The 12,206-nt window shown below is 30.7% G+C and overlaps 1 protein-coding gene across 3 annotated transcripts in view; it reads right to left on the bottom strand.

Moving 5' to 3' along the window:
- Invadolysin (leishmanolysin-like peptidase, invadolysin) overlaps nucleotides 1-7,297 on the bottom strand; it is a 379,264-nt gene extending 371,967 nt beyond the window's left edge. The window contains exon 1 of one of the 3 annotated variants that reach the window (XM_076364967.1): nucleotides 6,962-7,297. The gene's annotated coding sequence lies outside the window, so the exon portion shown is untranslated. The remainder of the gene's footprint in view (nucleotides 1-6,961) is intronic. The other 2 variants (XM_076364966.1, XM_076364965.1) reach the window with 2 other exon arrangements.
- Between the last annotated feature and the right edge of the window lie 4,909 nt (nucleotides 7,298-12,206).

Genomic DNA, 12,206 nt, shown 5'->3' with positions numbered 1-12,206 from the left:
ATAGTAATGAAAATGATACCCAATTTTTTTATATCAGATTATGAGAGATGTTGGAATTATGCATGCCAATAAGACACCTTTTTTTTAAGAAGGCACTGTTGTTTAACATATTGACCGCCACGAGACTTTTGATCGTTCAGCATAATATTGATTATGCTTTCGTATTAAATACGAACAGTGTTAGAATTAATTATTAATAAGTTAGTATCAGAGTTCAATACGCTGTTATCTAATCACTTACATTACTGAATATTTACATTCAACATCATAATTTTGATTCTAATTGTTTTTAAGTAATTTGGAAGTTTCAGTTATCGGTTGCCACCGTGGCAATCAACGTGTTAAGGATGTATAGCTCATAGAATTTTAAATATTTTGCTTAGAAAAAACATATTGTATAATATAAATAGTACTTTGTAAGTAAATATGTGTATGAAAAATCAAAGCAAAAGTGTATTCCGAGTTTTTCAGAAAAAATGGCAAAGAAAACTTAAAAAATGATACGCTAGACGGGAGTCTCCAATTACGGACTCTGCCCGTGTATTTACACGCGGTTTCAGTGATCTATCCGAGTTTCCGCATCCTGTGTTAACATGGGTCTATTTTATCATCGAATTCACGCATAATCGTACTCGGCGTTATGCACAAAGGCAAGAGCGATTTCTCGCTACGTGTTTTGTTTGTGGTTTTGATTGATTACGTCTAACCGCAATGACGAATAGTAAATTAACACGTTCCGTGCCACGGGAACTTCGGTTATATTTTGCTTATGAACTGTATTGATTTTTTCAATAGAATAATAAGTTATATTCAGGTTTCTGGTAATTTGTATGTATTTTGATATTGTTTCTTTATGTTTTCATTGCTTTGTAACGTATACCGCTATCCGTGACCGTGTATCCATTACAAATATTTTTTTACAAAAATTGGCGTGTACCACGTGTGGTACACGTGGCACGGAACGTGTTAATATTGAAAATAAGATGAAAACGAATGAAAACTGATCAATGAGACTTATATTCCTTTCAGAGCTCTCCTCCTGAGCAACGCAAATTATATACTCATGACAAGTTTTCCAACTGAAACGAATTGATTAACACGTTGGCTGCTACGGTGGTCACCGAAGGCCGGAGCTTCCAAATTACTTGAGAACAATTATAACTCCTAAAATAACTGATGTTGAACAAAAATGTTCAATACCATAAATAAGTAGATAACAGTATAACCTAAGAATTCTGGTACCAAATAATTTATAATTGTTCCTTTTTCCGTTTCTCGTGACAGTCGACATGTTGAAATGCATACTGATGATAGATGTACGGATTTAGAAGAATTACAAAATATAGAGAAACATGTCATAGAAAATATAAAAAATGTAAAAGGAACCAGATTAAAAAGGAAACGTAGTTCTAACGACAATAGGGAGCAACGAGCGGTTAGTTTCTCTCTATACTGTAGCTTTACTCTCCCATAAGAGCCGCACTGTCCATTGACTACTATCACTACTGTCGAATCGACAACTTTGGATATTGATATCTTGATAACGATTTACGTGAAAAATTTCATTTCTATGGTTTGGAAACGTCTGAATGTGACCTTCAAAATTATAGAATAGAAACCACAGGGTTCTATTTAAGAATTGTGACGTGACGTGGGCAGAACGTTCCAAGGTCACGTACCGGTCAAATACCTCCCACCATGGCATTTAGTATTACATACTCTGTAACTTTTATTTGGCACATTTGATCGTATCACTGATACTTTTCGAGATAATTCGGAGTTTTTGATTCGGTCCTCACACATTTTTCTTGAAACTAAACCTATTTTTATTTCGGAAACTATTGACTTTTGGACCTACATGTTTATTGGGGGTTTTTACTCAGTGTAGTGAGTTGTACACGCCCTACCATTTGTGCGTAATAGGTTAGAAACATCGTATATATGTTTGTACATATATACATATACAAGGTGAATCTCCTACATGACGACTTAAAATAACTTTTAAGTTATTCATTTTACGAGAAAATATTTCAAACAAAAGGTGCTTGGTATGTAAGAAGACATATAATGCTCTAATCTGTTTTTTATTACCTTACTTTTTTAACGAGACATTAGGATCGCTTTCAGTTTTTTTTAAATAGAATATCTAATATTTTTTTCTTAAATTTGGATAAATCATCAAATATATTTAAAAGGTATATTTTGATCAAAACTATAATAAACTCAGGTGGGCTCCGCGAGCCCCTTCTTGATCATTTGCGTAAGGGTTCAAGACTTGATTATTCTAGGGTTAATAAAACTTTAACATTTTTTTTCAATAAAACGGTTGAGTTTCAATGCATGGTGCTTTTGAGACTTCTCGTCCTTACAGTGAATACAATACGTTACAATAACTCTTTGTACACTATTCGTGTAGAATCACGCTACGATGCTTTTTACATTTACGTTTTATGCACCCTGTGCGCCACAGGTGTATACTGAATGTTTATATGTTTATATTATTTTCTCCCGTCGAAAAAAGTTAAAACAAGCAAAACTTTGTATGAGATATAATATGAAACATGCAAAAATGCATAAATTCCTGTAACTTCGAATAGTCGAAGCTCAGTGCGGATAACAAGACGTCAAATTAAATGAGCTCGAGTTTCAGAAGTATCCCTGGCATGTAGGTACAACTTCTGGAAATACCGAATGCTTCGGACTTCCTAAAAGTTTAAGACCACTCGAGTCTGCAGTCGGGATTCCAATAAACTTGAAAATTCGATGCTTTATACACAAGAAGAAACATTCATTTAAAGACAAACGAACATTTTTAACGAACTTAACGTGCATGAATCTATTTACGAAACGCGCCAATAGTACTTTAACCAATTATTAAAGTTTTTATCGAGTTTGTTATAAACTTAAATATTGTACCGTGCCAAATCAAATTATTCCAAATGTGGTTTATACTGAAATGTGAGTTGGGTATTCATGCTGTAATAACTCCTTTTATGTCATCTAAATTGAGCATAATGTCCGTATTAACGCTAGGTCAGCATAATTTACCATTGACATATTATAATTACTATAATTGCTTTTAGAAGTCATGATTACTTCTTCTATTATTATTATTTCTATTATTATATTATTTATTAAAATTAAAGAGGACTGTATAGTTAGCTGATTCTTGGAGTTTGATTATGTGGCGATCTCAGTCGCTAAAATTATATGTATAAACATGTATAAACGTAAATTGGAAATGCTCCTGAGCATGGAGTCTCGTTGCTGATTGACTGGCTAATTCCTAGAAAACTCTCGTCGTTGAGGAAAAGAAAGGGGGTGTCTTCGGCGACTTCCGGAAATTTTGGATCTGAGCACTTTTCCTATTAGCGATTTAACACTATTCCTACCGCGAGCAGTCAAATGACTGTTTTTAAAATTTCGATTAGAATTTCCTACAGACAACGTAATTGAATCGCCTTTATACTTCACGATTTCTCCTAAAATATATGTATAAATCATTTTTCAATATTCACACCTTTTTTTATTGTTTATTTTCTGAGAAAAATTTGTAGTGTGTCTTACTTACCACGACCGGTCATTTGACCGATAGAACGATTTATATCCTTTTGTAATAGTATTCTCTCAAAGACGCAATTCCAATATTATAAAGTCGTTACAAACGAAAGGTAATGCAGTTGTGGCGTGATTTTAGCCAAAAAGTGTTTATAGTTCTCGCTCGCCTATCTGCCTCGGTAAAATTGATAAAATCTAAATGTCGGAGATGGCCTTTACAGGTATTTTTCAATATCCTAGATTTAGCCGGGATAAATGCATGGATTTTATATAAAGAATCCACAGGAGAAGAAATTTCGAGGCAGGAATTTTTATTTCAATTGGCAGTAGAACTTGCCATTGAATATCAAAAAGAACTAGAGTTAGGCAAAGAAAATCAAGCAAAACCCGTCACAAATATAAGTATAGGCTCACGCGAACGGAAACCATGCCAAATAAGATATTGCACAAACAATAAGACTAACAAAATCTGTCTAAAATGTAAAAAGTCCGTGTGTGGGAAATGTACAATCGACAAACCTATTTGTAAAAAATGCGGTGAAAACGAATAAAATGTAAATTATATATTTCTAAATAAAAGAAACTATATTTGTATACTGTCAAATTGGCTATTATCTTCATTCTATATTAAAAAATATAAGTTGTGCTAAAGAGCAATCATTTGATTGGTCGCGGTAGGAATAGGTATACGTGGAGTGTCGGCAGGAATAGTGTTAACTAAACAGATTTGTCATTGGTCAAATGAACTACGCGCACAAGTACATTATTTGTCTGGCGAAAAGGAGCTCGCCGGTAAAAAAAGGTCTTAGCTGACCATTCGAAATTTCCCCGTACGTGTTAGATGACTTTACGAGAAGCCATAGTCTATTCTCCTGGAAGTAATAAATATAAAGTCGCGAGTACAAACAATGAAAAAGTCCCTGTCGGTACAAGGATGCATAGGAAATTAAAAGGTTTTAGATAGGCTGGGGCGCTTCGTATTACATTGTAGAATTATAGAATTTTTTGGAAATCGCCGCTACTTGTTATGGTTTTGAATCTCTAACATTTAGGATCGAAAATCTTTTCTTGGTGGTTTCAAGTTGAAAAGTAAAATTACTTATCTAATTAATTTCACATGTATACGCTCTAGTGCAGAGTTTTTTTTATAATAAATGCTTGCAACCCATGTATCATTACGGGATTGTCCAGCCACATGGTTACTGTGGTTAGAGTAAGTTCCCAAAGTTACGAGCTCGCCACTTTGTCAAAAGAACAGTGACAAAAGGTTTTCTCTTGTTCAGTAAGGCAGTGTTGTAGAAGACAATTTTTCCTTATGTTTTTGAGAAAGCGTTACAGCAGACTCTCCTATAACGTAGTTAAAAAATTCGGCGTTTTACGAATTTCCCGTTAAATTCCATCGATTTGACATCACCTGTTGGATATAGCGGGGCTCGGAACTTAGGTTTTAATTGTGAGAAGTAGTATTGTAAGAGAAATTGATGTCATTGTAAATAAGAGAGACATAAAGAGGGAGAGAGATGCAAGTGACATCTATTGAATACGTGAGTAGTTTTTTGTTTTGATGAAAGAGAACGCATAGGAGGGTTGGTGTGTGCGGGAGTTTGAAAGGCCGGAACGCATGATGAAGAAGTATGATGCGGTAAAATTTGTAAAGTTTTTTACCTAAAACAAGTTTAGTACAAAATACATTTCCCACCTACCAAGGAACATCGATTGTATTGAAATTAGATACTCTTATAAAGTACCGGCTTATACAATATATATGTGTATTTTATTCATGTCTATGGGGTGGGAGTAATCCCCAAGGATAGCGCTGAGAAACGTATTTTATAAAATATATTGAAAAATAATAAAGACCAAACCGAAATGGTAAATACAAACATTATTCATATTTTTATAAAGAGTAAAGTGAGGTGAAGAAAGCTTTTAAATACACAGTCGTAACCCAAATGGTAAATTTTCTTATTCATATTTTAAAACAAACATTTTTTGCTAAAAGTTCTGAATATAGACTACACAACGATGTAGCAAACATATTTGCAACTTTAATTACACCTGTTATTTATTGTTATATGTGGAAAAACACATTACTACTTTTAATGTTAAAGAATTTTAATGCTTTTGAAAATACACATGTGCAAATTAAGTTTGAGAACACGAAATTTTTTTCGACAATAATGTCTAAGATCAATTTCTTCTTTCGATGTAACCGAAGGGTGAAAACAAAAATTTTAATTTACAACTGGTTTGAATATAATTTCTTTTTACTGCATCTAAAATCAATTTATATTCCGTGGGGATATATGAAAAGCTTTATAGTCTAGACAAAAGGGTATAAAATTGCTGCAGATACTTACATTTATAATTTACAGTCAATGGTTTAAATCAAAACAATTTTTATAAAAAGAGAGGTGGGTTAATTAAACATAAGTCAACTTCTTGCAATTAAAACAACGTTTGATCCTTTAAAAAGAAAACAAACACCTAAAATCGATTTGAAAAGAGATGATTTAGTACTTCAGTACGATCACGTTCACATATGTTTTATTGCTATCACGTATTTCGGATTACCATACGATCAAAAAGAAGTAATATCAATTTATTATTTCCTCCAGTAGGTATACACGGTTTTGGATAATCTCAACGTCGATTCATATAACATTCAGTTCTACATAGATATATCAGTAAAGGTTTGTAGGTTGTCCCCTGCAGTTTCCTGGAACGAAATATGGTCTGTGACTCATATTCTTTGAAGACTCGATTACGTCATGCTATTCGAGCAATGAGAAAGTTGATCTAAATTCTCACTGATTTATATATTATACAGGGTGTATCTAGTAACTGTGACAGGCTGTGACTCTTTTTTATTGAAGTTAGAAAAATATCGCGAAGAAAATGTTTACTCTATTTAACAAGGTCTGTAATAATGCAACACCAGCTTCTTTATAAACGTTAATCTAGTTGCAAAGCACAATAGTATTCTTTCTTAAAATGAAACTGTACGTATTTTTTCACATAAATGGTTCTTTTTTCGTCATTTTTATCATATAATTATATTTCTCTCATTAGATATTTTTCTTTGTAAGTGTTTCACAAATTATCTACTTCGTTATTATTTGTTCTTTTCCTTTTTCGACATAGTTCTGATTTATTTGAATTTTGAGTATTTTGAATTTGTATTAAGTCCTTCAGTGCCAGTTTCTTTTGTTCCGCGATTTCAGAAAGAGGAATTGAAATACGATTTGCTGATGTCTCGTTGTTGTCCATGTCGTACGATGATTGCACTGACATTGTTGTTACAGAACTGAAGTTATCGTTTATGACGCAACGACTCGTGTGCGGAGGGCCTTTGTAGTTATGCGTACAGAAGTATATATTTACTTAAACTAATCGTACTTACATTAATCGTACTTCATCTCGATGCAACGCGACGCGTGTACGGATAGCCTAATACGATACACAAAATATAAACCCAACGCTTCAATACTCTGTGACTACTTTACAATCTTGATATAGTAGTATTAATGCAATAATTATTCACGTATTCACATTTGTGGTAATGCTGCACAATATTATAGACATGAAGTTTTATTGAAAGAATCGAAATTAAAATATAATTAATGTAAAGGCTATAGAACACGTTCCGTATGTCTTATTGCTTCTGGCTCTGTTTTTCAACTGTCCTTCTTTCGACTCGTATCGGCTGACTTTTTAACATACATATACACATACACAGTTTGAAATCATACACCCGTATTTCGCAGTACCGTGTAAGGACAAACCGTATTGTTTTCTTTTTGTACGTCCAGGCTGGTCAATCACTTTGCAGTAAACTACATCGTAGTTTTATGTATTATAATGCAGTATATTTACAAAAATATCGAAAATGTATCTTCATATTGCATATACTTGAGAATGTGTAACGGTGTAAGACAGTTCTATGTAAGCTTCGAAGTCGAAAAATCTTTTTCTTTCTATAAACACTGATTTTCCTACGAACACATAACCCATGTGTATCGCCCTTTTGTGCTTTATACAGATAAAACACGGTCTAAAAACAGGGAGCAAAACAAATAGAGGACCGCCAATGTAAGAAACATGGAGACAAGGAGAAGTGTTTTAATATGACTTTGCACAGCTATTGTGAACTGACTAGTCTATTAATAATATTTGCATGTACAATATAAAGTAATATATAGCGAAAAAAATAGAACGGTAATTTTAAAAAGCAGAATTAGATTGAATGAAAAATGACAATCATTTTTTTTTTTAATTTACGATATTGGACCATTATATATTACTTTTAATATCTTTATTGAAACTATTCTTTAACTATTACATACTATGCTTCGTTCCAATTATTTATGATTTATAATTAAACTGCGAATGTTTATGCAAATGCATATTTTTAAAAGAAAAAGATACAGGAACGAGACACGAATAGAAATTTGTTTTGCCATTAGATAATTGCCAATAATGTTTTTTATTTTGTATATTTTGAATATATCTTTTTAAATGCATACGCAAAAGTATATTACATTTGTCAGTTTTATTTATCATGTATATTTCTGGAATTCGATATTATCTGAATTTGCGAGTGAACTCTTTATAAATAGAATTGAAAAGTGATAAAATAAAAAATTTATATTGGCGGAAAGTATATCTAGATTTCGGTAAATGAAACGATAGACAGAATTGTACGATGTGTGACAAATGTAGTTTTAAATCAGTTTAGAATTGTTCAATTGTTACTGTTTATTTAAAATTGAATTAGCAATACTTTATTGACTTGTAAGTAAACGATTAAAAAAACAAAGTATGGAAATATTGCTCGGTTTGATAATTTATCTATACGTATAATGTGGTCAGATGCAGCCCCTTATCTGATAAAAGTTACTAAAAGGTTAAAACTATTCTTTTCAAATATAATTCATGTATTAACATGTGCAGTGTATGCATTACACTGAGCATCAGAAAAGGTATGTCTGCTTTTTGCGTTACTGGATGATTTAATATCTTTTGCCAACAATATATTTGTAAAAGCACCATTTCGCGTCGAATGTTGTCAAAGAATATTACTTTTATTTTTATTACTTTTATTATTAGCTTGTGAATGGTTATTTATTTCTTCGTGTTTTAATGCAGGTATCACTGAAAAATATGCATATCATTCGAATTGACAAACTTTCAAAATTGAATGTTCTAAATTAAGTGCCGCTATCCTATTCATTATTTAGAAATATTATCAATTATAGGTTTTACGAGAAATATTCATACAAACTTATCTTGAAGTATTGCCAATTAATTTGAAAAAGATAGAGATGAGTGGAATACCATTAATTGATTCCTGGAAATTATTAAACGAATCGTACAAAATTTGAGAAATATACTACGAAATATTGAAGGAAAGATTATTTTAAATACAATGCAGTTTTGAAATTCTGGATGTAAGACAATATCAGATATCGCAAAAATTTTAGGAGGTGAATTTGTTAATTAGTCTTTAATAGAAATTAAATATCGCTATTGGTGTATTTAAATATGCTTCAATTCCATCATGTGATACTACAAATAATTTAGAAAAAATGCTTATCGTTTATAATATATAATATACATAAACAATAACAAATAAAGTTGTTATTCTTATTACATATTTTCAATGTAATTACATATCTCACATACCTGTTCTTTCCATACGTTGTTACATTTTTCCGTATGTATTTTTATATTTCACATATATTATTTGTATATTTCAACATGTTTTAAGAACATAAACATCCGCAGTTTACTAATGATTAATTATTTCCATGAAATATTATCTTCTTCAGAATATAAGACTTTTCCATTATTTGTACAAACACTATGAAAATATATTTGTGTTTTTTTAAATTATGAGTTTATGTGTAAATGGGATGATAAGATTAACGAAAAGTATACATCTGAAGTAAAATGACAGTGTAAATAAATTTTACAATTATTGTACAATTTTACAATTTTACAATATTTACAATTATTTGCTTGTATTACAAAAATTTAACATAATGTATGGGATACATTTCAGACAGCTGAAGTCCATATAGTAGATAAGCAACAGATCTTTCTTTCGAAGTACACCTTATAGTATAGAACTCTGCTTGTACAATAAACTTAGTGAACATTGCAACAATGTGTGTGAAATGTGATATTAGTACTAATAGAAAATTTGTCTTGAGTAAATACTCAAAGTTGTAACACTTTTGCAACTGAAATTATCATACCATACAATTCAAGGTATCCTAACATAACATCACGATGTTATTTATTCAACGAGAGAATCCATCGTAGTCAAAGTTAAATTAATTGTTTGTTCGTGAAAGCTGTTGTGTTAAAATATTGTGATAAAGATCTGTCAACATCCTCAATGTAAATATATTGTTTGGGGTCAAACTGGAAAACTTTTCCAAAAGGCATAAATACAATACAAAACTGACAATATTAGATTATATATACAGCTTGTTGTTACTGTCAAACCTTTTCAATTATACTGACTAAATAAAACGAAATATTTAACCTACACGACGTTTAAATTAAACGTTTAAATTCGAATTCCTACCTACACTACGAAAAGAAAACTAGGAATCGTTCCAACAATAACTTTAATTGCGATATAAAATATATACAATATTATAACTGGTATCAAGATTAAAAATTCAAACATAATTTCGATTTCCAAAATTAGTTCTAATTTTTACGATGTTTAAGTTTCTATTCGTTTTTTGAAGTGTTAGCTATTTCATTAAAAATTCTGAAGTTGATGTAGCACGTTCATAAGTTTGGACTCGATTTCTCAAAGTTTAAACTAGCTCCCATTTTGAAGAACTTTCAATTAATTGTAAGCATGTAGTTGTTAATTATTGGCGTTCTTATACTTTTAAATTAATCTTAACGATTACAATAAAACTACTTTAATTAGTGTCTCTAAATTTAAAAAATAATTTAAGAAGAAAAGTCTAAAGATACAACATGAGAAAATTATTCTAGACAAACAGGTATCTACATATCTCATAGTCAGAGTTTTTATGAAAATACTAGAATAATAAATTGTGTTAATATTATAAACTATTAATACGATGAGAGCATACACGTATATACTGCAAATAATGTAGTTATATTAACTATTTACAATTAAATGAACATGCTTTTCGGTACGTACATACCTACGAGCTGTATGAAACTGATTGAATACATTACGATCATTTTTTCGTACCAGAATGAAATATAAAATGTAACAATATTGATATAAAATCTCGTAATATAAATAAAATATATGTAATAACATTTACTGTTACCGTTTGCTATAACATTTATATTTGTGTCAATTGAGAATTTATAAAATAAAAATTTGTTTATTCGAATTCTAATGTCCAATATTTTCCATCTCTTCCAATCAATTAAAAAGTATGTACGATGAAATTTAAAATACACATTGTTATACAATTTTCACGAGTACCGTTATGAATAAAATTATTCTCGAATTATTGATTAGTCGTTAAGTGGTGCGAAGCGTTCGAAAACAAGCAACAGGAGATTATTAATAATCTCCTTTTCCCCTTGAAAAACACAATTTTCCTTTATTATTTTTGTTGATGGTGGAAAATCAAAATTTTATTCATTATAGAGGATACAGTTTCATAAAACCTTTCAAAAGTCAATTTCCATAATTTTGTAACCAAAATGTTTAGTTCTTTAAGGAACTTTATACTTTTAAATATATAAACATATAGCACATTTGTGTATCACATGGGAAGCATGGAAGCAGATTTAACGAGTTTAATAAAAAATTTCTTTTGCCAAATGGAATGACACGACGATAGAAAGATTCAAGTAAAAAATTAACAGGTACAAAAAACATAGAAGTTGTATATCCCTTAATAAAAAATACAGTTACAAAATCATTTCACGCAAACTCGAAATGTTCCCAGTTACTCCTTGTCGTCAATGTTAGGGATTTTCCTCAAAATATGCAATAGTGTAGCGTATGTGAAATTAAGGGAGGTTTAAATCACTGTTTTCCTTGATTCAAATGTGTTTGTAAAATATGGTTTTTTGAATTTTGCCATTTTTACTAGTTTTCAGGAAGTTATTCCACCTATAGGTAGTAGGCAAAATAAAGTTTTAATTGGTACATTCCGAAATAAACATTTATCTTGAAAACCATTTATCGAATGGGCTTGATTTTTTCATTTTAACTTAGACTTGTTAGGTATGCTGTATCATTCTTTTTCTAATTCAAAAATTAATTTTGATACATTGAAAATTATAGATATACTTTTATTTTCTAAATTTCCTCGTAAAGGTCCTGTATCTTTAAGTTAAATAATACCAAAAATAATGTTTTCGATATAAAATTTATTGAAATTTAGTCCATAAAATAGCTTCATGGCACGTTAGAACGAACGAACGTCGAAATAAATTGTTAAAAATTCGATGGGCATCACTTCAGCTAAATTAGCCGCGCACTTCACTACTAAAGATGCAATATAGCACACGGTACTTAGTTTTTTCCTTTTTTTCATAAAGGGGAAAGTCCCTTGTGATAGTAAATTAGAGTAAGTACCATAAAAAAACGGTGAAGTGGTAGGTACTTATTAGTATAATAGTATAAC

The sequence above is a fragment of the Nomia melanderi genome, chromosome 2 (assembly GCF_051020985.1).
Source record: "Nomia melanderi isolate GNS246 chromosome 2, iyNomMela1, whole genome shotgun sequence".
Lineage (NCBI taxonomy): Eukaryota > Metazoa > Arthropoda > Insecta > Hymenoptera > Halictidae > Nomia > Nomia melanderi.
The sequence above is the reverse complement of the archived record's forward strand: the minus strand, read 5'-3'. Positions and strand labels throughout refer to the sequence as shown.